The 25,460-nt window shown below is 37.9% G+C and overlaps 1 long non-coding RNA gene across 2 annotated transcripts in view; it reads left to right on the top strand.

The window, feature by feature from the left end:
* Positions 1-7,876: 7,876 nt before the first annotated feature.
* LOC103092783 (uncharacterized) overlaps positions 7,877-25,460 on the top strand; it is a 41,966-nt gene continuing 24,382 nt past the window's right edge. The window contains exons 1-2 of one of the 2 annotated variants that reach the window (XR_008912116.1): positions 7,877-8,118; positions 8,694-8,781. This is a non-coding gene — a long non-coding RNA (uncharacterized LOC103092783). The remainder of the gene's footprint in view (positions 8,119-8,693; positions 8,782-25,460) is intronic. The other variant, XR_008912115.1, reaches the window with a different exon arrangement.

Here is a 25,460-nt window from a genome sequence, read left to right on the forward strand (position 1 = left end):
TCACTAAACCCTGCTTGCCTTAGATGAAAAAACTGAGACTCATAGATTAAGGTAACTTGCCCAAAGTCATATAGTTAGTATGTATTTGAAAATAGTGTGACTTAAACATAACAAAAAGAGTTCCAGATCTGGTTTTTATCTTGGCTCTCCACTTGTTAGCTCTTTGACTTTTGGATGGGTTACTTCCCATCTCTGGGCTTCAGTTCTTCCTTTATATGATGGAGAGTGGGAGTTGGACTTGATGGTCTTTAAGATCCCTTCTGAGAATAATAGATTCTGTGATTTTTACTCCAAGACCAATATTTCTTATCCTCCTTGTTCTTCATTCATCTTAATAATTCTATGTGGATGATATGGTATAAATATGAGAACAGAGTCATTTAGAGATTTGGAGCCACTGAAGCTCTTGCCTAAGTATCAAGAACTATTTTGGACCATTCCAGAAGATATTGTTATCCTGGCCTAAAGCTATATAAGATAAACAAAACAATGAACTCATTAAGAGGCACTTGTATTATAAGCAGACTGAGAACTTTGCTGGAATGACTTGGAAACACCTGTGTCTGAAGGGAAAGAATGGTAAAGTGATAATCTAGATATTTAAATCCTAACTCCATGCAAACATACCTCTATGACCTTGGAAAAACTTTTGGCTCTGTAGGTATAACCAGAATTTCCTCCCCAGTAAAATGAGGAGCTTGGAATAGGTGACATCTGAACTTCCTTTTAGTTCTTGAATCTTATATGTTCATGATTTTGAATTGTATTCCTTAAAAATATAAACTTGGCAAAGAAGACATTTCCATATATTAAAAAGACAGAAAAAAAGAGGATTGTGTATGAATAAAATTGAATTTCTGTAATGTGTAGCTTAGAGGTTATAATTTTGAAAGGTTGGACTTATTCTCACCTGGCCAGGGGACTGCTTACTCAGCATTGGTATGAGAGGCTACATGGAGGAATAGAAGCACATTGGCTTGGGAGTCAGAGAAGCTGAGTTCAATGCCAACTCTTTTACCTTTTGGATGATTTTGGACAAGTTATTTCATCTCTCTTTGTCTCAGTTTTCTCATTGGTAAACTGAGAGGAGTAGAGTTGATGGCTAAGGAGTCCAATCTAAACCCTAAGACATCAGTGCCTTTATATTTAAAGTCCCGTGATTCCACTTTCAAATGTGCTCATAATCATTAAGGTCCCTAAAAATCAATTGAATTTGTTGTTTGCTAATATGCAAGTCCTCCATTCATCATGAGACCAGGACTATGGAAAGAACACTGGCTTTTGTTTCAGTGCAATTGGATTCAAATCATGACAATGGAATGAGTCACTGTATCCTCTGACAATCAGATGAGTCACAAAGCTCAGTTTCCTCCTGAGTGATTTGGATTGGATGTCCTCCAAAGACCTTGGACAAGATCTATGCTTGTAGGAAGAAGGCTGTCCAACATAAGGCTCAGAAGGAAGAACATAAGGGAATTTGCATTACTCATATCAGGTTCACAGAGGGATTCGGACCCAAGTAGAGATCCATTGATTATTGGTCCTGTCCTTATGCAAACATCATTTTATTCAGATTGTTGTGTTCAACATGTACTGTTGTATAACTACATTGGAAAGTGTCTTTCTAAAACAAACTCCAGCCTTTGCTCCCTGATTAGTCATTCTACTGGAGTGCCCAGGCACTGACATTGGTTTCTATCCTATTTAATATTTTCATTAATAACCTTCAGGAGGCAGTCAATAAATTAATGAAATTTGCACATGATACTAAATTAAGAGGTGTTGAAAACTCCAGCTACAGCACGATTGTCTAGCATAAACTGCTCAGGGAATTTAGGGCTAGGAAGGAGAATTCAACTGGAAATTAACCTACTGGTCTAACTCTATTTTACTCTACTCTCCCATCATGCAGTCTACTTTTCTGCCAAGGTTAACCTGCTATTTCTCACTTCCCTGCATTATGTAGGCCAGCCCTCTTGCCTGGAATTCACTCCATCCTCATTCTGGCCTCTTGGAATTCTTCTTTTGTTCTCTTAAGGTCCAACTCCAGAGATAGTTCTATATATTCTTGATTAATCTTCCAATTCAAAATATTCTCTCCCACCTGAAAATTTCCTAGAGTACTTTGGATTCCACCGTAGTCTCCATTACACTTTATCCATTATACTTTTATACTCATACACACACACACACACACACACACACACACACACACACATATATATACATATATTTATAATATCTCTGTTCTTATTCAGGAGCATGTCAGCATATTATGAGATGGAATGAATTAAAAAAAATCTTTGACTCCTTAGCATGTAGTAGAGTGACTTAAGTTTATTGAAGGGGGGGAGGGGTTTGGGGGGGCCAGCTGGGTTGCTCAGTAGATTGAGAGCCAGGTCTAGAGGGAAGTCCTAAGTTCAAATCTGGCCTCAGTCACTTCCTAGCTGTGTGATCCTGGGCAAGTCACGTAACCTCCATTGCCTAGCCCTTACCACCCTTCTGCCTTTGAACCAATACATAGTATTAGTAAGGGTTTAAAAAAAAAAGTTTATTGAAGGATTGGGTGGGCCACAAAAACAAACAAACAAACAAAAAAACCTCATGCTACAAAATCTGACTGAAAATAAAAAGTTTAAATGGTTATTTTTTCCTAGGGAGAGAAATCTGCAGATTAGTACTTCTGGAAAAGACTGAGAGACATGAGAATTAATACTCTACCAGTTGTATTTTGTAGCAACAAGGATCACTAGGAATGGTGTTTGTGAATCTGAAATTTAATGGCACTTTATGTTTTGCGAGGACATTATTATGGACATTTTCATTATTTGTTCTTCACAAGAAACCTATGCAATTAGAGTGGTAGGCATTATTATCCCTATTTTATAGATGAGGGGACTAATGTTCAGAGTACTCAAATAACTACTCAGTGCTCAAACTGTTAGCTTGTATTGGAGTCAGGATTTGAACTCCAGGCTCCCTTGACTCCAACTTACAAATGACTTTATTACATGTATATATGCATATCTATGTATGTATCTATGTATCTCTATCTGTCTATATGTATCTATATGTGTATATGTATATAAGTGAACCTACTTCCCAAGGTTTTTGTTAGGATCAAATGAGATAATATTTTTAGTTATTTGCATAGTACTTGGCACAGAGTAGGCACTATCTAAATTCTAACTATTTTCATTAACATTATTATTATATATTTCATCAAGAATATGATATATCCTCTACAGAATGAGAGGAAGCATGGCTCAATAGATACAGTTCTGTGTTCAGGGTCTCAAAGACTAGGATTTAAATTCTGCCTCTCATACATGTTGATAGTACAATTCCAGGCAAGTTACTCAACTTCTTAGTGACTATAAGTTAGAGATGAGTTGCCCTTTTATGAGGAGAAAAGGATTTCTACACCAATATTGCCTGTGCCAATAAAGTCACAAACTTAGATACACACACACTGGCTCACTCAAATAAATTCATCAGTTATCATGTTGGGGATGTGAAAAAAATAAAATTTGAACTCGTTCATCCTTGACTTTCTTGCAGTCCACAAAGCTACCCAAGATATAATCTGGAAGTACATTTCTCATCATATTGATGTTTTTGTTCAACAAGCATTAATGATTCCTTCTTGTCTCTAGGATCAAATATAAAATCCTTCCTTTAACATTTAAAGACTTTCAAATCTGTTTCCACCCTGCCTAAAAATTAGGTTTATTCTATGTTATACTTTATAAATATACAGTCCAACAGAACTGAACTTTTTACTTTTCCCAATCCATAGCTTTCTACTGGTCATCTCCATGCCTTTTCATAGACCATCCTCTATAGATGGAATGTACTCCCTCTTGACCTCAACTTCTTAGAATTTCCAGCTGCTGTGGAAGCTTGTCTCAAGTGCCAACTACTACCCAAAGCCTTTCCTGATACCTTGAACTAATCATGTTCTCCACTTGGAAAGTAAGAACTATAAAACTATATATCTCCTTTAAACTATTAGATCTGTTTCCCAAGATGATTAGGGAAAAAGAACAACCTATGTGCTCTCAAATATTTCTGGCAGCTCTTGATTTATTATATATGAATTTTATATCTTGGTCTCTTGGTCATTTCCCTTCATACTTGAAGAGGACCAAAATGACATCACAATGTTGAGGTCAATGTACAGTGTATCTGACTGTAGCTGATCAGAACAACATGAGCTTGAAAGGCTCTAGCATAGATTGGGCACAAATAGTTCACCCAACATTTGGAGTGGAGATGTTTCTAAATTTGTACATCTCATGTCTCTTTTGAGCTACTGAAATTCCACGTTGCTTATGGAACACAATGACTTCTTTGATGTAGGCATGCCATGTTGGACAATCCTCTGCTAGCATCTCCAGGCAATATCACAATGAGGGTATGGACTGTTTTTACCTTTTTGTTTCAATTTTCATGCTTAGTATGTATATATATATATATATATATATTTATTTATCAACAACCTAATCAACAACAACAATTCATCAACAAACATTTATTACATGCTTAATGTAATAAATATATATTTATGATAGTATGTTGTTGAATTGATGAGGAAACTCAGCTTTGGGCAAAATTTACTAAAGGATGCACAGGAATACCATGATTCAAATTCAACTTGAATACCATAAATTTAAGCCTAGACTACACAAGAAAAATGTAGAATGCATCCCCATCTCTATCTCCTTCAGTGTATACATCCATGAGCAATGGTTCAATTTGGGCTTCATTCTCCTGTGTCTTTTTCCTTGATCTGTATCCTTTAAGAGCCATTAGATTTTATGCTGTTTTTTTTCTCCCCCAATGGCTAGGTCAATAAAAATGACCTCTCAGAAAAAAGTAATAGGAATCTGCTCAGTTCTTTGTTCCATTACAAAAACAAACACATCATTGTATTTTGAGTTGGAAAGTTAATAGGATTGGAGAAATTAGAGCTAGAAAAGGACTGGTTGGTCAACAAAGTCAATCACTTTGATTTAAGCCAGTTTGTCATTTCTGCTTCCAATTTTGAATTCCTCACATCCTTTTTGAAGAATAGCAACATTCTCTCCAACTGTATTTTAGTAGTTATAGATCCTCTACAACATTGGTGATGTATGGGTACCATAGTGGAGCTCTGTCATAATGTGGGATACTCATCTGGAGTAGTATTGTGCTCAGTTCTGGACACTACTGTTTGTGAAGGCCATGAACAAGCTGGAGAGGGGTAAAGGGCCTTGAATCAGACTTCTGAGGATCATCTGAAGTGACTGGGTATGTTTTATTCTGAAGAAAGAAATACTGAGGGGAGACATGATAATTGTCTTCAGGTATTTGAAGAGCTGCCTTCTGGAGGAAGGATTAGACATGTTATCTATAACTAATAGATGCAATAGGTAGCCATTGCAAAGAGGCAAAAATGTAGATTTGATGTCAAGAAAAACTTCCTCATAATCGAACCATATTGTTATTTTCCATGTAGATGTTCATTTAGAGAGGGATATTGATTAGTAATTAAAACTCACTAATAAAACAGCTAGGTGGTACAATGGTAGAGTGCAAGACCTGGAGTCAGGAAGACTCCTTTTCCTGAGTTCAAATCCAGCCTCAGAGACTTACTAGCTGTGTAACCCTGGGCAAGTCACTTAAGCCTGTCTGTCTCAGTTTCCTCATCCATAAAATGAGCTGGAGAGGGAAATGGCAGACCAGTTCAGTATTTTTACCAAGAAAACCTAAAAAGGGACCATGAAGAGTCAGACACAACTGAAAAACAACTAAACAACAAAATATCTCCTGCTATCAGTTGCCAAAGATCACTTTCTCCTCCCCCCCAACTCACAAGAAACTCATGTGTATTTCTATGTCATGTGTAGGATTGAAGAAACTCATGTGTATTATTATGTTTCATGTGTAGGACTGGTATTTAAAGGGATATCTAAAGACAGAATGTGCTGCACTGGGAAGTAGTGGTTTCTCCCTCTTTGGAGGTTTTTAAGCACTAGCCAGATGATCTCTTGTTGGGTATATTTCAATGGGGATTCTCTTCATGTACAAATAGGACTAGAAGACCATTAGGGTCCCTTCCCAGTATCAGCCTCTGTGATTCTGTGATTTCCTGTCCCTCCATAGGAATCTATAGAGAAATCTTTAGATTATAGAGGCACTCTGGTATAAGGCTTGATTTGGAATCAGAGGTTGTTGTTTAGTTGTTTCAGACATGTCAGACTTTGTGACTCCATTTGGTGTTTTCTTGGCAAAGATACTGGATGATTTGCCATTTCCTTCTCTAGTTCATTTTTCAGATGAGGAAATGGAGGCAAAAAGGGTTAAGCAATCTTGTCCATGGTCACACAGCTAGTAAGTATCTGAGGGTGGATTTGAACTCAGGAAAATAAGTCTTTCTGACTCATCCATTGTGCCACCTCAAATCCCAGCTGACTAACTTTGGTGCTAAGTTGTATAAACTTTTGGTGCCCACATTTCCTCATCTATAGAGCGAGAGGGTGAGGTTGGAGTGGAATCAGAGGACTTGATTTTTGTTTCCTTTTCAGGGACCTTCTCTTCTTCCTCCTCCATTCATTCTTTTAGCCAACATTGACTGCATATTAAATTTCTAGCAATAATGGAAAAAAATAAGACATAGTTCCTCCTCTCATGTATCATGCAGTTTGTAAGGAAGTGAGGAAGTACAGTGGTAGAGCACTAAATCTGGAGTCAGCCAGACCTGGGTTCAAATGTGACCTTAGACACTTACTAGCTGAGTGACAATGGGCAAGTCATTTGACATCTACCTCATTTCCTTATCTGTAAAATTGGGCTTATGATAGCTTCAGTTTCAGTGAGGATCAAATGAGATAATATTTGAAAAGTATTTAGCACATACTAAGTGCTCTATAAGTGTTAGCTATCATCAGTAATTGTTCTTATATTTAACATGAGAAATTGAAGCCTGAATAATAAAGTAATTTGCCCAAGATCATTAAGATGGCAAGTAGTAGAACCTACTTTTGAACCCAGGTCCCTTGATTCCAGATTTAGCAATCACTCTCTTCTGATAGAGAATTCCATTCAATTTTGCCTGGTTTTCAAAAACAATTCCTCTCTTGGCTCCCCATTCCAGAACTCTGATTAGTTACATAGGCAAAATCGGCTTCCCTATCAATAATACCATTATAGGCTGCACTAAGTCCATTAATAAATTAACCACCATCCTGCTCACTGCTGCATAATTGAGTGTTGGCTCAGAATTGTTTCCTATGAAGAACTGCACCAATTACTTGTTATCTCATCCACTGAGTTATGCAGGGTTTTTTTCTTTCCTTCTTATAATAGGAGGCCAATTAACACTAACAGGGAGATTTTTATTTCTCCACTAGTTTTTGAACTGGAATAATTAAAAACTGCTACCTGAAATAAATGTCAATGATCTGTAAAGAAATGAAGATGTAATCTGCTCATCAACTCATCTGACACAAGACTTTCCAACTTAGAATTCTTCCATTAAGCTATGTGAGCTTTCTAAAAAAAATTATTTTAAAGGTTTGAAGAAAATTCTCTCTCTGGGGATTTTTCTAGAGTGGCCAGAGTTAGTGAATAAGGCAGAGTTTCTTTTACCTTGAGTAAGTCTTTCTGATTTTTTTTAAGTGTAAAGGACTCCAAATTATCCGACTGAATTCAACCTGGATGGTAGGCACTGGAAACCAAGCCTAGAATTTCCTCCTGAACAATGCTGAGCCCGAATCACATTGGGCAGCACAATTTCATCACAAAAGCTTGCACAGTGCAAAGTCCTCAAGCCTTTCATTTGGTCTCTTTGTCAGCTCTTTGCATTGTTGATCGATGGGCCAGATTGCTGTGGTCAGGATTTTGCCAATAGTCCGCTACGATCTCATGACTGGCATTTTGCCTTTTTAAAAATCATCCCCTTTGCTCTAGGAAAGACTTTGTACCTTTCCAATCAGCTGGGCTGGCTGTTAGGACTTTGGGGTTCTTTACTTATTTCTTTCCAGTGGCAGTGGTTATCATTTATGTGCTCATCGGAGAGAGATATTGACTGGTAATTAAAACTCTGTAAATGGCTCCTGGTGTCAACTGATAAAGGTCAGTTCCCACCCAAGAAACTCATGTGTGTCTCTATTTTCCTCATATGAGATTGCTATTCATGGGGTTGTGCCAGGCCCCTTTGTTCATGTCAGGTGAAGATAATAGATTGCTTCACTCGTTGCTAGTTAAAAAGGAAATGCTGGGGATATTGGATTTCAATTAAGCTTTCCTTCTCTATCTGTCCTGCCCTCTGTGTATTTCTCTTCTGAGTTGGGGAATAAAGGCTCTGAGAAGCATTAAATGCAATTAGAGTGGGCGACGTTGGCCTGGCGAGCTTTATCTCTTGAGGGGCCGAGTCTTGGAGAAGCGACCATGTCAAGAAAAATGATTTCTTCTTAAATTTGGAAAATGGGCTTGTAACATGAAATTAAAAGGTGGGGCTGCTAGGGATGGAGAAGACAAGATAAATCAAAATACAATATCCATCTCAAGAAGAAACAGCTTCGTTAAAGGTTTCCTCATAGCATGTAAATATTTAACAAGTCCTTAATCCTTACCTGTTGATGAACTGTAAACAGGGTACTGGAAATGCATGGCCCAGAGTTGCTCAGAGACTATTTTTATTCCCTTAGGCATCATTTCCAGGACAATTCATAGAATGGAAGATTAACTCAGAGAAGAGATTCTTGTCCTGGTCTCCTCCAGCTGCATCATTCATAGGTACTTCTTTTGCATGGCTATGTATTCTTATGGCTACATGTCTGGCATTCCGATATGTTATCACCCATAATGCAGTGTTGGTGGTGGGTGCTAGACTTATATTTTTAGACTGATGGGTGCATTTAGAAATTGATTGACAATCCCAGGTGTCCTGGCTGGGGCTGGGTTGACTGTGAGACTTAATAAATGAATTGTTTAAAATCTCAGTTCTTGCAATACAAATGAGTACACTTTTAAGAAAAATGGCAGTTTTTCTAATTAGGCAGAAAAAAAAAAGTTGGTCAGCTTTTTTTCAGTGGCTGTAATGACTCACTTATTACTTTTGAAGTTAGAGCTATTTTGTGTGCTTTGGCAAATTCTGGAAATTTCTGCCTCTGTGAGTTTCATGCTGGCAGTAGATAACATTTAGTGAATGCACCTCAAGCATATTTGGTAAAATGCTACAAGCAGATACGAAGAAAATGTAAGTATCTTGAGAGCAGGAAGTATCTAGATTTTGTGTTTGTGCCATCAGCCCCTTAAACTCCATCTTACTGGATGCTCATTGATTAATGAGTCTTCTCTCTATGCTTCATCATATTCTGTCCTCATTATGGTGAAAGTTAATTAAGTGAAAAGGGTAAGTGGGATACAGATTAGCATAGAAGATAGAGGGTTGACCTTGGATCTGAATTCAAGTCTTTCCACTTAAACATATTGGATGTAGAGCAAGACACTTAACTCTTGTTGCCCCAGACTCTCTAAGATAAAGTCTAGGATGAGTTGATCTACATAGATAGAGGGAATTTTTTCACTGAGAAGTTTTTTCTAGGGCCACATGCCCCATCTCAGCTGAGTCTTGTTTAATTTATTCCGGTCCCCTTTGGCTGGTAAAGCTGCTTCTAAATGGAGTAGTGTTGTGTAGTGGCAAATAGTACCTGATTTGAACTCAAGGACTTGTTTTTGCTACCTGTGAACCCTTGAACAAGGCACTTAAATTTTCCCAGTCTTGATTTATGTGTAAAATGAAGGGATGGCCCCTGATGTTCTATCTCCAGATCTGAGATCCTATGGACTTTTTCAACTTTATTTTACCTTTTTGTCATGGCATATTGCTCAAGACTTCCCATTATAGATGGGAGAAGTTTTGCCAGTCGATGGATAGATCTCTTCTCCTTTTCCACCATAATACCCTTCTCTATGATGCCCAGGTTTTATTGACCCATGGATAGCAGCACATATTTTCCTGTATTATTTCATATGCCCCTAAGCAATTCATTCACATGATTATTTGAATCTTGGAGTTCATCAAATAGTGATAGATGAATAGATGAATGCCTGGATTATTTAGTACCATTTGACAGATGCTGAAACTGAGGCCAGCAGAGAATAAGTCACTTTCCCAAGTCACCCAGATAGGAAGGGCAGAGTCAAAAGTCACTGAATCAGAGAATCATAGATTTGGCTTTATGGTGTCCTGGACACCTTTGGTAATCTAGCAAATATTATGAACCTTTTCTTAGAATGATGTTTTAAATGTATAAAACACAATACAAAGATTGTTACAAAGGAACTAATTCTATTGAAAGAAATTATCAAATTATATTTTAAAAAGCAAGTTCACAGATCCTAGTTTAAGAAACTGATTTAGAGCTAAAAGGGACCTTAGAGATCACTGATCCTAGTCTTCTAATGCCTTAACCAATGACATTGCTTATTAAATCACATTATATTTCATCTTCTAAGGAGGATTTGGGTTACAAGTGGATACCATGTTGACCTTGGAGACAGGGAGACCTGGGTTTGAGTCCTACCTCAAATACTAGCTATGTGACTGTAAAATGAGGGAGTCAGATCATCCCCTAAATTTCCTTCAGGCTCTCTATGTAGAATTCTGTGATCCTATGTGCATTAGCTTGCACTGGACAATATCAAAACTCAATCCCACACAACAAATTTTCCTAGCAGGTTTTGTTTTTTGTCAATGTGGCTGGTATTTCCTAGTTGTAATGAGCTTAGTGTCACCTAAACACCTCGAGATTTTGTTGTGGACTCTTTCCTCTACATAACTTAAAAAGAAGTTTTAATAAGGCCTGGAATTCCACTCTCCTTGTTTCCCTTTACTGAAAAAAAAGCTCATTATTTTAAGCCTGTTTCTAGACTTTAAATGAGCTTTCCCTTTTCCTTCAGATTTTCTCTCCCTTTAACTGGTAGCCACAAGAGACAACGATTTAGTAGAGACAATATGGCATAGTGAATAGAGGGCTGAGTCTAAATTCAGGGATTGTTGTTGTTCAGTCATTTCTCAGTTGTGTATGACTCTTTGTGTCCCTATTTGAAGTTTTCTTAAAAGAGATACTGGAGTGGTTTGCCATTTACTTCTCCAGCTCATTTTACAGATAAGAAAACTGAGGCAAACATGATTAAGTATTTTGGTTCCAAGGCATAAGAGAGGTAAGGGCTAGGAAATGGAAAACTTGCCCAGGAAGTATCTGAGGCCAGATTTTGAAACCAAGACCTCACGCATCCAAACCTGGCTCTCAATCCACTGAACCCCCTAGCTGCCCCCCTTGAACTGAACTTTGAAAGAACTAGAGCTTTTAAGAGGTGGAGATTGGGAGGAAATATATTCAAAACCTGGGGAGCAAGAAGGAGTGAAGATGGAAGATGGTAGAGTGTGAAGAGCCACACTAGGTAGGAGGCCATTCTAGGCAGAGTGAAGGCTTTGAGAAGAGCTATTTTTAATAACTCTGGAAAGTCACGTTGTAGCCAGATTATAAAGAGCTTTAATGCCAAACTGAGAAGTGTGTATGTGATCTCAGGGGAACTAGGGAGCCACTAGAGTTCTTCAAATCAGGAGGATGACATAGTCAGACCTGAACTTCAAAAATATCACTCTGGCAGCAGGTAGGTGGGTTCAGATCTCATATTGGGGACACCACTTGGGTAACCCTGGGACATTGACATTACAGCTAAGACCTACTTATTTAGCAGTAGACAGGTTCAAGTCCTTTTCACTTTGAAACCTTGAACCTGTGCTCTGCCTCAGTTTGAATTCTTCACACATTGAAATCAGACACTTGAGGTAACCAGTTGATGAAGTAGATTGGACTGCCAGAGCTGGAATGCATAAGATCTGAGTTCAAATGCTGCCTCTAGCTGGATGACTCCAGGCAAATCATTTAACCTCTGTCTACATCAGCCATGTCTGGCTTTATATGACCTCCTAGACTATTTTCCATGGGATTTTCTTGGCAAAGATATTAGAGGAGAATGTTTTGCCATTTCCTTCTCCAATGTGCCCCCATTTTACAAATGAGGAACTGAGACAAAAAGAGGTAAAGTGACTACTTCAGTTTACTCATCTGTAAAACTGACATAATAATAGCCCTTAACTGGGTGGGCTATTGTATCAAAAGGGATAATGTGCATAAAGTGTTTTGCATACCTTAAATAGTACTCAATGAGGGCCAGTTATCATCATCATCATCACTATTATTTGATTCATTTGGCAATGGCAACATGGAGTTCATTTTTAGCCAATGTTATCTTGTCAGAAATAGAATATTTAGCTGATGACTTTCTTCACACTTCTCTATTCTGTCAAGAAACTGGACTTGGCCACATTACACATTGTCTCTTACCCACTAGTTCTTATTTTCTATTCAGAACTAAGTTCAACTGAGTTCTCTTCCTTGTGGGTTCTAGAGAAGTCTGCTCTCAGATGAAATTATTTGTTTAAGCTTCCCTTATTTGCTCAAACCCCAAATTAGCCCCAAATGGGATTTTCTTGGAAAGATCCTAACTGCAGTGATTTGCCATTCCTTCTCCAGCTCATTTTACAGGTGAGGAAACAGAGGCAAACAGGGTCACAGAGCTAGTAAATGCTTGAGGTCAGATTTGAACCTAAGTCTACCTGATTCCAGGCCCAGAGCTCTATCCAATGTGCCATCTAGCTGCTCCACAGTCTCTGGATATACCAGGGATATTATGAGCATTTGGTTTCTTTTGTTTCCTGATGGAGCCAGGGGATCCCTTGGTCTCTACTGGGGAACCCATTTACATTCTGTGCCCCACTGTGTCCTGTGAGGAAGAATTAGGCATTCATGAAAAACCTAAGCATAGACACTAAGAAAGATTGACAGACTCCACACAGCAACCTCTTGGTCAGAACTTTTAGGAAACTGAAGGAAATATCATGACTTAAGGAAGTATCATGAGCCTACATGGATAGATCAGAAGAGAATAAAGATGTGAGGGATGAACTCAGTGTGACAGACTTCTGAGCACAGTGCCTGGCACTTGTAGGTGCTAAATAAATGGTTTCTAGTTAGTTGGTTGATTGATTCTATCTGAGCTACTCCTTGAATGAACTAGGCTAGGGCTGACTTAGTGGACAGCATATCAGGTTTGGAATGAGGAGTCCTTGGGTTCAAATTTAGCCTCAGACACTTCCCAGCTGTGTGACTTTAGGGAAGTAACAACCCTTTTTGCCTAGCCCTTGACCTTCTGTTTTACAGTTATTAAGAAAAAAAGAAAGGAAAGGAAGAAAGGAAAAGAAGGAAGGATTGAAAGAAAAAGAAAGAAAAGAAGAAATGAAGGAAGGAAGAAAAAAGGAAAGAAGAAACTAGGCAGTTTAGGATCTAGTGCTAGAAAGCTTGATCAAAGGGGTGCCAAACGTGTGAAATAATTGATTCACTGGAAAGAGACCTGGGGATCTCTTTGAGTAGATGAAGAGTACAAGGGACTTTGGGCAGCTAGATAGCACAGCAGACAGAATACTGGGCCTGGAGTCAGAAAGACTTGAGTTCAGATCTCACTATAGTTACTGAAAAACTTGTGTGACCCTGGGCAAGTCACTTTACCTGTTTGCCTCACTTTTCTCATCTGTAAAACGAGATGAAGGAAATAGCAAACTACTCCAGTGTCTTTGCCAAGAAAACCCCAAATGGGGTCACAAAGAGACAGGCATGACTGAACAAGACAAAAAAAAATGAAGAACACAAGGACTTTATAGAAGTGATAGTGATGGGATATATGTAGCTCCTATAGTATATACTGCTGACTTTAACTGCCCTATGATGGGAGCAAATTGTACAGAATGGGAAAAATGATGGGAAAAGAAAAAAATGATTTGGGAGTCATAGGACCTCAGTTCAAATTTTGCTTCTGATATTTACTACCTGGTTCATCTTAGGCAAGTTATTTAATCTCCATGGACCTCCGTTTATGCAACTTTAAAATGATGTGGTTTGACTTATGGTCTCTACCATGCCCCATGTGCCACAAACTTTGCGCCTCAGCCTTTGGACTCCAAAGCCACATGAGGGTAAGCTGTAGATGAAACTGCACAAAGACAATAGTCATTCTCGGTCACCGAGAAACTACCACTACTACTACTCTACTATTCTTTCCATGTTCTTCTTAGATGTGATATTGGGAAAGTCACTTTCCCTCTCTGAGTTTCATATATAAAATTAAGGATATTAGACTCAATGGCCTTTGGTGTCTCTTCTATTTCTAAGTCCAAGGTCCTATAACCTCCCAGCTTAAAATTTTTTGGGTTAGTGAGACAATGTCTGGAGGTATGTAGTCTTCTTCCTTCTTCCTGAGAGAGCAGATATTGATGGGGGTTTTTTTCATCCTATTAATCATTAAGAGATTTCCTGCCAAGAAATCCTGGTGAGGTGGCAAGCTGAAAAAACTCTAGGCAGAAGGTTAGACCAATTAAAGATTTTCTAATCTAACTCTTGGTCTTCGGATTCCAAAGAAACGGGACTATGTAGATTTGTATAACTAAATGAGTTAAAAATTTTAGTATGGTTTAAACAAAAAAGTAACCTTGTAATATATTTAAAACTTTGGGCAAAGCCTGTATCTTTTTTTTTCATGAACTCTCATCATTTGCTCATTTTCATTTTCATTGAATATTACAATATTGGAGTTTCTCTAAAGTACTGCAGTTCAAAATTATGTTCCATCAATATTACATTAAGTTTTTGTCATGCCTGTCACCTGAATGAACATCTTGAATATTTTGCAAATGCAACTGGAATTCTTATTATCTTTGAATGATGGATAGCTGCATTGTTCCAGTAATACAAAATAGTTATATAACACTAGTGAGCCAAGTTAAGACTTAACATCAAGAAGCAATTCCATGTTCTATTCCATGGACCACCATGATGCTTCTCCTTCTTCAAAAATCAAGTGTGAAAGTGTAGGTGCATACACTGGGGTCAAAGACAGATTTTGGCTTCTATTGACAACAGAAAAGAATGATTAAAAATTAATGAATTGAGCAATCTGTTTATACTGTGAATGAAATGGGGATTGGTGTAGGAAAGTGTTGATTGAAGTTGAAACCATGTTGTGAAATACATTAATGCGGAGTTTTGAATATATTACCAGGTACTCTAGTTCCTTAGGGCTTTAATGATACAGAGAACCCGGGACGTGAACATTACTTTCTGGTAGAATATAAGCTCTGTGTGCGCCAAGTCCATCTCACTTTTGTTTTTGAATCCTTACTAACTGGTATAGTACCCAACATGTTGTGGATCCATAATAAATGTTGATCATTTCAATAAATGAATAGCTTTGAAAATAGAAATTGAAAGTATAAATTGGGTTCTCATTAATGCCTCTGATAACTGTACATCCCAGTTGTAGGTATTAGCTGGCAACTGGCATTTAACCATGATATATTCATTGTAAATTGGCTGCCATTACATTTTCATCATCCTTGCTATACTTTAAAGTTGTTTGTTGTTCTTATTTAAACCCTTACCTTCTGTCTTATGGGTTCCAAAGCAGAACATTGGTAAGGGCTAGACAATTGGAGTTTAGGGGCTTACCCAGGGTCACACAACTAGGAAGTGTCTGAGGCCAGATTTGGACCCAGGACATCCCACCTTTAAGCCTGTCTGTCTTTCAGTCCATTGAACCACCTAACTGTCCCTCCTTTAAGATTTATGAAGCACGTTATATATTCTACGTCATTTGAATTTCATAACAACCTTGGTGGGTAGGAGCTATTATTATTTCTATTTTGTAGATGAAAAAACTCAGGCTTAGAGATATGGACTAATTTACCCAGGACTGAAGAGCTAGTAAATGTTTGAGGTAATATTAGAATTCAGGTCTTCTTGAATCCAAGGGTAATGATCTATCTACTAGGAGACATGTGTGATAGGGAATAGCGATTTGTACTCAGCCCTGGGTTTAAGCCCCATCTCATACACTGGCTGTGTGACCTTAGGCAAGTCATTTAGCCACTCAGTATTGGACAGATGTCTGCATTGCCAGCCTACACTGGAAGAAGGAGCTCCTTATTTGGTTTTCTATATTGATGAAATCACAAAAATGCACAGCCAAGAGCAGAGGAAGCCCAATGTGGTAAATATTTAACAAAATAAATAAAAAGAAAATTAATATTTATAAGTTAAATAAATACAAAGGACACAGTAGAACACAGATAATGTTGACATGTGGTTTTCTAAGTCACTATGTAGACTTCAGGAATACTTATGTTGAGTGGTTCTGATTTCTTTTTGAGTTTGATGGCACTAAGAGGAGCTGTCCAGTTTTTCTTAAAACATTTATGTTTATATCCTTATGCATGAAAATGATTTATTCACTTGAAATTTATATCATCCACATATAGATTGTCTATTTTTTCTTCCATTCTCTTGTTTAAAAATACTTTGGGAATTTAAACCATTTTCACTGTAATCTGGATTTTCTGACCTGATAACCTGGCATCCATTCTTAGAATCAATGTATCTAACTCAATTGCTGGAACCTAGAATTTAATATGTTCTGTGTATATACAATTTAATCATAACCAGACTATATAATAAAATAAATTATTAAATGAGTGAAAAAAAAACTTGCTAGCCTGCTGACTTTTGCTTGGGAGTGGGTGGGCATTCATTGGCTATTTACTTTTTTCTTCTCCACTGTGAAGAGTATTTTAAGGGCACCTTTTGGCAAACCTTTCAGTCTTGCATTTTTCAACTCTCTAAACTTGGCTTTTCTTTGTGAGTTCTATTTTTCCCAAGACTCCTCTCCATCAGAAAACCTACTAGGTTCATGTTTGCTGGCACTGTGGGCTTTGCGTGTCTAAGTTGTTTTGTCACCATTGAGTGTTGTTTTTCCCCCGAACATTTTCTCACTTAACTCTTTCACAAAGTAGCTAAAATCCATCACCCAAATAGAAAACATAGTGTACATAGACCATTTTCTGAGAATGACCCACTTTTGCCCTAAGGAAGAGGAATCGGAAGATGTGAAAAAACCGCATCCACTTACCCAATGTTTTTAATGTCCTAACATCTGTATAGACAAGGCGAGAAAAAAATATAAAGCATGAAAATCTTTGAGTAAAGCATTTTTGCAGGATCTCTTAGGAACTTGAGCAAATAATTGAGTCTCCTTTCTTGGAGATAATTACAACAGGTAGGGTTCAATAATCCAACAAATATTTATAAAGTGTTTAAACAAGGTATGGGGCAGGCAGATGGCACAGAGGATTGAGTTCTGGGTATAGAGTCAGAAAGATTCATTTATTTCCCTCAGTTGAAATGCAATCTCACACACTTATTAGTTGTGTGACCCTTGGCAAGTCATTTCACCCTGTGTACCTCAGTTTCCTCATCTGGAAAATGATATGGAGAAGGAAATGTCAAACTACTCCAGTGTCTTTGCCAAGAAAACCCCAAATGGGGTCACAAAGTCAGACACAACTGAAACGTCTGAACAATGACATATATTTTGTATTTATTCTTCATGTAGATATGTATGACATATAGCCTTATATATAAATATAGCTGTAGATATATGCTCTTTTTATTTATTTATTTATTTATTTATGAATATTTTTCCATGGTTCCATGATTAATTTTCTTTCCCTACCCTCTAACCTTCCCCTCCCAGAGCCAACAAGCAATTCCACTGGGTTGTACATATGTTATCACTTGATACCTATTTCCTTATTATTTATTTTTGTGAGGGAGTATATATGTATACTCTGTAAGAGTACAGACTATTTCATTTATCATCTTTGTATTCCTGGAGTCTGGCACTGATAGGTACTTAATAAATACTCATTGATTAGGAGAGGAATTTCACTGGGATAGGACACATTTTGTTTTCTTTTTTCAACCAGTTCTAGTCAGAACCTTCTCTGTTGGTATTCTTTGACAATGACATAGAGCAGGGTCTTCAAATAGAAACAGGAGCCCCTTTATGAATTATTATGAATATTGAATTGAATTGAATTAATGAATTGAACATTGAATTATGAATAAATGTATACATAAGGCCAACCATTCCTGGCTGCATTGATTAGTTTTAAATGTAATATTATTTCTATTTTGGGCAGCTAAATGTCACAATGGATATTAGTGCCATGTCTGGAGTCAGGAAGACTTGTGTTCAAATTTGGCCTCAGACACTTAGTAGATGCATGACTCTGGGCAAGTCACTTCATCCTGTTGGCTTCAGTTTCCTCCTTTGTAAAATGAGCTGGAGAAGGAAACGACAAACCGCTTTCATATCTTTGCCAAGAAAACCCCAAATGGAGTCACAAAGAATCAGAAACAACTGAATAGAAACAAACAGCACCAATGTTTTATTATATTTTTATTTATTTTGTTAACTATTTCCCAATTACATTTTAATTTCATTTGAACCCCACTTGGGGATTTTGTGGGCAGCATGAAGCCTATGGTTGGGTCTCAGATGCCTCTGATTTAGGGCACTAATAGACAAATTCCCTAATAAAAATTCCCTAGGGGTATCCAAGTAGATGAAAGACATGAGTGGAGAAATCAGGTCTTTCTAGTTCTAAGGCTAACACTATACATTGTACCCCTATACATTCTGAACCCCTTTTATCATGTAAGCTCCTTGAGGACAGGGATTATTTATTTTTACCTTTTCATCCTCAGTGCCTCACATGGAACCTGGCACAGAGTAGAATTTAATAATTAGGGGGCAGCTGAGTAGCTCAGTGGGTGGAGAGCCAGTCCTAGAGACGGGAAGTCCTTGGTTCAAATCTGGACTCAGATACTTCCCAGCTGTGTGACCCTGGGCAAGTCACTTAACCCCCACTGCCTAGCCCTTACCACTCTTCTGCCTTAGAACCAATTCACAGTATCAATCCCAAGATGGAAGGTAAGGATTTAAAAAAAAAAGAATTTAATAATAGCCTGGTAATTGACAAATCTATCTTATATGCATGTCATGAAGCATATACATAGGTGGATACATTAATATGCCATGAGAGAAATGCGCAGAAATATATTGGACTGTTCATGGATTATATGCCTCTTAATTGAGAAACAGCCGAGTTCAGTTTGGAGACAGGCTCATTCCCAGGTAGAGTAATGTAGAATAATGATTTTTGGCTCTAGTGAGTCTCAAAAAACCATTTACTAAGTTGTGGAGGAGCTGCAATCAGTAATGGTATTAACTTTAGCAAAATCCTAGGTCTTTGCATTACCTATTTCTCATCCTGACCTATTCAGGGAGCTTTTTTTATGATTTATTTTTATTTTTTTCCTTTCTTTTTTAAAAAAATTATCTTTATTTTATTCCAATAACAAATTTACACGTAAGTTTTACAGTTACATGATTTATTGTGTCTTCTTCCTCCCCCCCCCCCCAGAGCTGACAAACAATTCCATTGGGTTAGACACATATTATCACTCAAAACACATTTCCATATTATTCATTTTTGTAAGTGAATACACTTATAAAGCCAAAACCCCCAAACACATACCCAGATAAATAAGTGGCAAATCCTATGTTTCATCTGCATTCCAACTCCAACAATTCTTTCTCTGGAGGTGGAGAGCATTCTTTTCATAAGTCCCCCAGGGAGGCAGGGAAGCTCACCACTTGTGCCACTCATAAGCTTAGTTATTGGGGAATTGGAGGTTTGATGAATTGCCCGGGATTATAACACAGAATGTGTCAGAGATGAGCCTTGAACTCAAGTCTTCTCATGGTCTTCCTATAATGGAGAAGGTTTGTAGATGGTAAAAGAAGCAGGATCTAGGAGAGACAGCTGATGTTTAGGCTGGTTCAGAGGGAGAGAAGAAGGGGTTTGATTAGTTTCTCTCTTTAGCCTTCCCTCCTCAGCTATGGCTGCTCTCACAAATTGGCTTTTGTCCCTCTTGTCCTCCTTCACTACTAAAACCAAAATGTTTCCCTCCCTCTTTAAGCTGTTCCACTCACAATTGATTCAAATTTGGGAAAGGATTACTACTTTGACGTAAATTAATTCAATTAGGGTAATACAAACTGGCCGGAAAAAGAATGGGAAAGGAAAATGGGGAAAAGGGGGTCCCTTCTCTAACTAGCCCCTTTTCCTCCCTCCTCGAGTTTTGGGGGGGGGAACTCAGGCTTTGGCAGCCTGAGCCCCCTGAGAGATAGTCAGGTTGACTGACCCTGGGTTTGGCCCCTTGGCCACAGTTCAGACCCAGGACAGCAGGAGCTGAAGTAAAGTCTGACAGAGTTCAATATCTTTTCTCAGGTTTCTCTTCAGTAGTCTTTTTTTCAATTGGGAAATGTTGGGGTGGGGTGAGTATATCCACTCACTAGCAGGAAAAAGGTGGGTAACCCTCAGGAGAAAGTTTTAACCAACCCTCTCTCTTCAGCTTCTCAAAACTGAGAAACCAACTGCTCTTCAGAAGGAACCTTCTGGCTCCTCAAGATTCCAACCTCCTGGGGCCCTTCTCCTGATGAGGAGAAAGATTCTTCCTTTAATGCCAGCCTCTGTCACACTTCCCAAGGCCAAATTTGTATCCACTACTTCCTACTGCCTCTCATTCAAGTATATAAGTGTGAGGGGAAGAAGGGTTGGGGGACAGGTAAGTGGTACAGTGGGGACAGCGCCAAGTCTGGAGTCAGGAAGATCTGAGTTCAAATTTGTCTTCAGACACTTAATAAGCTATATGACTTTGAGTAAGTTACTTAACCCTGTTTGCTTCAGTTTCCTCACCTATAAAATGAGGTGGAGAAGGAAATGGGCAAACTGGTCCAGTATCTTTGCCAAAAAAAACCCTAAATGGAGTCACAGAGAATAGGACCTGACTGAACAACAAAAACACACATGCATATATACACACATGTATGTATTATATATTTATATGCATGTGTATGTAAACTCACATTTATATATTCATATGATTATATAGTTCTAATTTGAAATTAAAATCACTTGATAAGTATTTATGTGTCAGGCACTGGGCTAAGCAGTGTGCATACAAGTAAGACAGTCCTGCTCTCAAGGAACTGGCATTCAATGGGGATTTATGCACTGTGAAAGGGTTTTAAAATGGCTAGGAACTGATGTGGATGAACAGATAGATCGGTAGATGGATAAATGGATAAATAAATATAGATAGATAGATAGATAGATAGATAGATGATGAATATATAGACAGACAGAAGAGTAGATGGATGAATAAGTAGATGGATGAATGGGCAAAGAGACAGATGGAAGTATGAATAGATAATTGTTAAATGGATAGATAACAGATGAATGGATCATTAGATAGATAGATAGATAGATAGACAGACAGATAGACACACAGATGGATAGATAGATAGATAGATAGATAGATAGATAGATAGATAGATAGATAGATAGATAGGTAGATAGATAGGTAGATAGATAGGTAGGTAGATAGATAGATAGATAGATAGATAGATAGATAGATAGATAGATAGGTAGATAGATAGGTAGGTAGATAGATAGATAGATAGATAGATAGATAGATAGATAGATAGATAGATAGATAGATGGATGGATGGGTAGATAGACATGATAGACAGGTAGATTGATGAATAGACAGACAGACTGATAGATAGATATAGTTAGACAAAGAGATGGATAGATGGAGAGCAGAGAGAGCCAGAAATCATATATTATATATTTTTACACACAGTACATATGATATGTGCACATATGTGTGCACATGCATTTATGTATACACAACTACACAGGTATGTTTATATACACATTGCAGATATACACATTTTAGTTGTTGTTCATACAACAATTGTGTTAGACTCCGTGACCCCCAGAAGCCATATTATCCTGGACTTTTCTTGACAAAGGTAAGTCATTTACCATTTCCTTTTCCAGTGGATTAATTCAAACAGGTAAAGTGTGATCAAACAAGATCACAAAGGCAGTCAGTATCTGAGGTTAGATTTGAATTCAGATCTTCCTATCTCCAGAGTCAGTACTCTAACCACTGAGCAACCTAACTGCCTTGATATACTCTATAAAATACTGTATTATGGTATATGTGGCACATACTAAGAAATGTGTACCCATGACTAAACATGCTTTTAGTATACTAATAGGACTACCTGTCTGTTATCATCTCCCTTTAGATCAGCAGAAAATATAACAAGCAGGCATTTTTAACTTCCATCATTTAACCAGAGTTGTGGACTGGTTGCAGATAAGTGAATCATAGATATTATTCAATTCTCTGCCACTGAAATAACTGAGCAGTTCCCAGTCCATTTTGGGCTACAAACTTCGTGTTGGCCACATTCTCCTCTGTTCCCATGAATGTTTATGACTAATCCTGCAATGGACATGGCTTGCTCTGATTTCCATGGACGGAAGCCACGTGGTCCATTATCTTGTAACACAGCTCGGTACTGGCTGTTAGAAATATGGGCTGAATGACACCAAACCAAAATGTGATTAACACCTCCCCCAATGGCCTGGCTATTTGCTTTTCAAAGAGAATGCATCTGTTGCATAGTGACACCCCCAAATACTATCATTCTTGGTGCCTTGAAAAATAATAAGGCAATTACAAAAGCTTTGGCTATCATGCCAAGCTCCCTGTTTTCCACATCAGGTATTGGATTGAGGAGGAAGTTGTGTCTGAGGAAGGTGCAAAAAATCAATTCAGCATGATTGATTTTGTGCCTGGCATACCCCAGGTGACCATGTTGAGCAGAGAAGTCATCAATTTGCTCCCCGAAATGGGTTGTGTGGCTTGGCTGTAAATATTTCAGAAATTGGGATGCTATGTGTTTCTTTGTTCTCAATGTTGACCATGCAGGGATGGATAGATGGCAGGATGTTACTGCCTAGGTTAGTAGGTGCTGCTATGGACCAAGGAAACCAAAAAAATAGTTACTTAAGGGTTGCATTTGGGACTTTCTTAAGCTCCTTTTCTTTGTGTGGCTGCCTGTATCTGGAAAGGAGATTTATTTTTATTACATATTTTAAAAGCTGGTAAAAAAGAAACACCAGGTCCTGGCTACAGCATTAAAGTCAGAGCATTTTTTAAAAAGACTGAAGCATCTTCATGGAAATATAGTCAATTCAGGAAAGAGCCTTAAATATCAGAGCATTATTCAGTCAAGAAATCTGTGCATTTTAGTAAGTCTGAACTTTGCAATATGGAATCTTTTTTAATATAGGCATTGTTTTCACTTTGTATTTCTAGCATAATCTTGTGCTTTTTTGGGTTTAGTTCTTTTTTGTTTTGTTCAGGCCTGAGATTCCTGATTCAGTAAGTTCTCAGCAAAAAAACATTCTCAACTATTGCCAGTCTGTAACTATTCTGCAGCTGATTTTTTTTTTTTGGCACAGGCTATGCAAGCTGTCTGAGAATCTGGATTTGAACCCAAAGCAAGCTTCCTCTTGATTATACCATGTTCTCTCTCTCTGAGTCAACAACACTTAAGGGTTGTCTTATTGTACTGAATGGAAACAAGCATTTTTCTTTTCATCATTTTATATTTTTGAAAGTATATTCTCAAGATATCTCTTTATTTGGTCTTTACAACTCTGTGAGACAGGAAGGATATGTATTTTCCCATTTATTTTTTAGCTGTGGAGAACTGACACCCAGAGAAATTGATTCAGAAGCATACTTTGGAGTTTTCTTAGGAAGCAGATAGGATGTTGGTCATCTTCCAAAGGTCCAAGCAATGAATCATTATCCAAAGCTCCAGGGGAGCTCAGAAAGCAAGCTCCTGGAATGAATGACCTTATTTAGCCTCCACCAGAAGGTGAAGGTCACATAATTAGAGAGAAGAGTCTGCATTAGAACTCATTTCTTATGACTCTTAGGACATTGATCTTTTTACTATAAAGAATTAAAATAGAATTGAATAGTTCATCATAGAATCCCAGAGCTCAAAAGTACTTTAGAGGTTAGTTAGTCAGACAGTCAGATAGGTTTCTAAGTGCTGGGACTGGAGCTAGGAAGATCTGAGATTAAATTTCACTTCAAAACCTTAAGAGTTATGTGACCCTGGGAAAGTCACTTACCTTCTGTCTGCTTTAGTTTTCTCAAGAATAAAATGAGAATAGTGGTAGCACCTATTTCCCATGGTGGCTATGAGAATCAAATGAGAAAATAGTTGTAAAGAGCTTAGCTTAGGTACTCAGTGCTTATTCCCTCCCTTTCCCTAACTGAATTCTTCTTTATTTTCTTAATTTTTTATTTTAATTTTTCAAATTACACGTTGATGTTTTCCTTTTTTCTGACATTTTGCAATCCATGTTTCCTCCTTCCTTCTCCTCTCTCCTTTTAATGTATTATTTTTCAAACAATTTGAAAATAAAGATCCTAGACTAGTTTTTGAATAATACTCAGCAGTATATGTTATTTCCCTTCCTCCTGGGAGAATTTGAGGAAGATTTGCTCATTGTTTAAAATGAATTACAGCTATAGGAAGACTGACAAAGTCTCTCTCCTGATTTTCTGGGCTCTGCTTCTGGCAGGTCACCCAGCTGCTGCTACAATATGGCCTTTCCCCCTTAACCAAATGATGAAACTCCTGAGATGACAGAGAGGGTGATGATCATCCTACTGGTCCATATGTGAATCAATGCTGTCCCCTTTCTGGTGTGAAATGTCACGTCCCGGGAAGACAGCTATTACTGCCTAGAGAAAGAATCTTGTCTTTGTTAAAGGTCCTATAACAATGAGTTATTGTAAACCCAACCTCCATTTATGCTGGTGAATAGTTCCAGGGCTTCTATCTGCAGACATGGGCAATGAGATTTTTTTTTAAAAAAGGAATAGTTTAAAGTTAAGGCAGAAAATGGTTTTGAAATAAAATTCAATGGGTTTGCCATTGTAGCTAAACATTAAAATGGTCACAACTCTAAAATGCTTGGAATTTTAGTACCGAGTCCTTCGGGACTTGTTTTTTCTTCTTCTTCAGAAAAGCAGCCTATATTACTGATTCAGAAAGTAGGGGTAGACTTGCAGACCCTGTTTATAAACTTCTGTGGGGTTTTCCCCCCCAATTTCATCCTAACTTTGCAGGTTTTATTCGAGTGTTTGTCGCGACGGAGGCCTCAGGGATGTAGAATTCGATGTTGTGGCCAAAATGATTTAATACTCTTCTTAGTGGCAGCAGCTCAGGGAGGCTAGATTTGGAATTGGCTGACAGGGCACAGCTACCTTAGTAATAGAAATTGTCTTAATGTTTGTTGACAGTTTGGTACAGATAGCAAGGTCGGTGGGTCCTTTTCTGTGCTCTAAGTTAATTGGACTGTGTTCAAGCTAGGAAATGCATTAGGAAAGGTAAACAGGCTGGAATTCATCCCCAAAAGGTTCATTCTGGTGTGGAGATAAACATTGCAAGCTTATTCTGACTGGCATCCTCCACTCCAGTAAGACCCTGGTTTGGTTCTG

The sequence above is a fragment of the Monodelphis domestica genome, chromosome 5 (assembly GCF_027887165.1).
Source record: "Monodelphis domestica isolate mMonDom1 chromosome 5, mMonDom1.pri, whole genome shotgun sequence".
Classification (NCBI taxonomy): Eukaryota; Metazoa; Chordata; class Mammalia; order Didelphimorphia; family Didelphidae; genus Monodelphis; species Monodelphis domestica.